We start from the raw sequence: 2769 nt of genomic DNA, 5'->3' as shown, positions 1-2769 counted from the left end.
CCAAACAAACAAACAAAAAAAACCAAAACAAAGTTTGGACTTATCCAGCTGCGTCTGGCTTGGGTCTGGCTGCTGTGCTGAGCTCCTTCCCGCTGCTGTCCTTGAGGGTGAACAATTTGTGCCCCTGTGGCGAGATGTTCTGCTCCTGGACTAGCTAGTTGGATGTATCCTCTACACTCTCTGCAGGGATTGCAGCTGCAGGGTTACACCTCAGGCCTGTATTCCAGGCCTGAGCTGTGCCTGGAGGGGGCAATGTTAAATAGGGGGAAGAGGAAGCTCTCCCACACACTCACCAGACCTGGGCTAGGACTGGGTCTGGGGGCTGCCTGAACTAGGCAGAAAATCCTACTTGGTGGGCGGGGTGGGGGAGGCACTGCGGAGTGGTGGGGGGAGGCCCAAGGTGGTGGGAGAGGGTCCGGCCCACACTGCTCCTGGGCTGGAACTGGTCCCACCGGCGCAGGGTTGCAGGAAGCTCTATTAATTCTTTTACTGCAGTGTTTTCTTCAGTTTGGTTTTCCTCCCTATGTTTCTGTAGTTTATTCTTTACTTCATATGTTATGAGTTCAGAGAATTCTTTTTTTATTTCAGAAAAGTGTTCCACATTGAGTTCCTCTATAACTTTCTGCTGTTGCTTATTTACTACCAATAATATTAATTTATTTATTTGAGTTGAGATAGTAGAAAAGAATTCTGCTCTGATTTCCTCTATATCTCTCTGCTGTTGCTTATTTACTATCGATGCTATTAATTCATACATTTCAGCTGAGCTACTGTCCTCTGTACCTGGGTGGACATTGGGTTTCCTCCATATATTTCTGCATTTGATTCTTTAGTGCAGATGCTATCAATTCAGGGATTTCTTTTTTCATTTCCAAGTTGAGTTCCTCTATACCTTTCTGCAGTTGTTTCTTTATTTCAGAAGTTGTTAATTCATTGATTTCAGCTGTGTGGTTCCCAATTTGTTCTGTGTTAGTGTCCTCTGCACTTGCAATGGGTGGGCTTGGGGTCTGAGATTGCATTTTACTCCTTCTCATTGTCATTGTGTATTGCACTGTTTTCTGACCTTTGTTGTAGAGCTTTTGTGCAGTTATAACCTTAGCACCTACTGAAATTCAGGTGCAGATCTATCATTGTTTGGATTTAGCCAGCTGTGCCTGGCTTGGGTCTGGCTGTTGTGTTCAGCTCCTTCTTGTTTTCACCCATAGGAATGATCCTTTTGTACCCCTCTCTCAAGATGTTCTCCTTCCGGATAGCTTGTTGGCTTTGTCCCTACTCTCTCTGCAGGGGTTGCAGTTGCAGGGTTTCACCTCAGGCCTGTATGCCAAGCCTGAGCGGAGTCTGGAGGGAACACGGTGGACTAGGGGGCAGAGGAAGGTCTTCCACACACTCACAGGGCCTAGGGTCTGAATGTGAGGGTCCCCAGACCACGACAGAAATTTTCCCTGGACGTTTGGGGTGGGGGTGTGCTGCGGTGTGGTGGGTGCGTTCTGCAGGGTGGTGGTGGGGGTCCGAAGGTTGTGGAAGTAGGTCTCACACACGCTGCACCTGGGCTGTGACAGGCAGTTCTTACCGATGCAGGGGAGCGGGAAGCTTTCCCACACACTCACCGACACCTGGGCTAGGACTGTATCTGGGGGTTCCCAGAACGCGGCAGAAATTCTCATTGGGAAGGCCAGGTGGGAGGGGTGCTGCAGATTGTTGGTGGGGGTCCCAAGGAGGTGGAAGAGGGCCTCACCCACGCTGCACCTGGGCTGGGACTGGTAGGTCCGGCCGGCACAGGGTAGCCAGAAGCTCTCCCACACACTCACAGGGCCTGGTCTAGGACTGGAACTGGGGGTCTCAGAATGTGGCAGAAATTCTCATTGGGTGGGCCGGTTGTGGGATGTGCTGGGTAATGGTGGTGGGGGTCCCAAGGAGGTGGAAGAGTGCCTCATCCACGCTGCATCTGGGCTGGGACTGGCAGGTCCCGCCAGCTCAGTGTACCCGGAAGCTCTCCCTCACACTCTGTGTGCCAAATTTTCTGATCAAGGAGATTATGGGGACACAGAGCAATGGGATGAATGATGCAGAGTGTGCCTAAGGACAGTCACATGGAGAGAAAAACATTCCCTCAAGCTTTCATAGAGAGCAAATTGGTCAAGCAATGGGTGACTCATCCACATGGCTGACACTGACAAAGGATCTACAAACTGCGGTACAGTGTTTCAGGATAAATCCTGAGGGGATTTGACTGACCTTGTCATGTTCAAAATTTATATTTCTTGTTATGTAGGTCTTGCGTTATCTTGGTCTTAACCGTGCAGCAGAAAAGTATAAAAACGCAGTATAATAAGTAAAAACATATTAATATGCTGATCTTTAAAAGGCTCAGGTCAAAAGCTTCTCTCATTGCTAGTCCTATGGAAAACCAATTACTATTATGGACTACTGGACTATATTGAATATTTTGCTGAATTCATGCACTTACAATATTCAAATGTCAATGGAATACCCTTGTCTGACAAAAGTGAACAAAAAAGGAGAAAAATGAAGGACCATTTTTTATGTGTATATTCAAAATAGTTAGGATAGATATACAGCTACTTTCTCTTAATTCAATGGATTGAATAATTCAATGGATTGAATATCATGTGTGCATCTTGTACTATGAATAACCAGTAAGAAGACAACCATATGCAAAGTATGAATTATTGAAACTGTGCTACTACTTGGTTTTGAAACTGTCTTATTGCTATTTGTTTCTCAATAAAATTATTTAAAAATAAAAAA

Source organism: Octodon degus, unplaced genomic scaffold, assembly GCF_000260255.1.
Source record: "Octodon degus isolate 3935 unplaced genomic scaffold, OctDeg1.0 scaffold00616, whole genome shotgun sequence".
Classification (NCBI taxonomy): domain Eukaryota; kingdom Metazoa; phylum Chordata; class Mammalia; order Rodentia; family Octodontidae; genus Octodon; species Octodon degus.
This window is presented reverse-complemented; position numbering follows the sequence as displayed.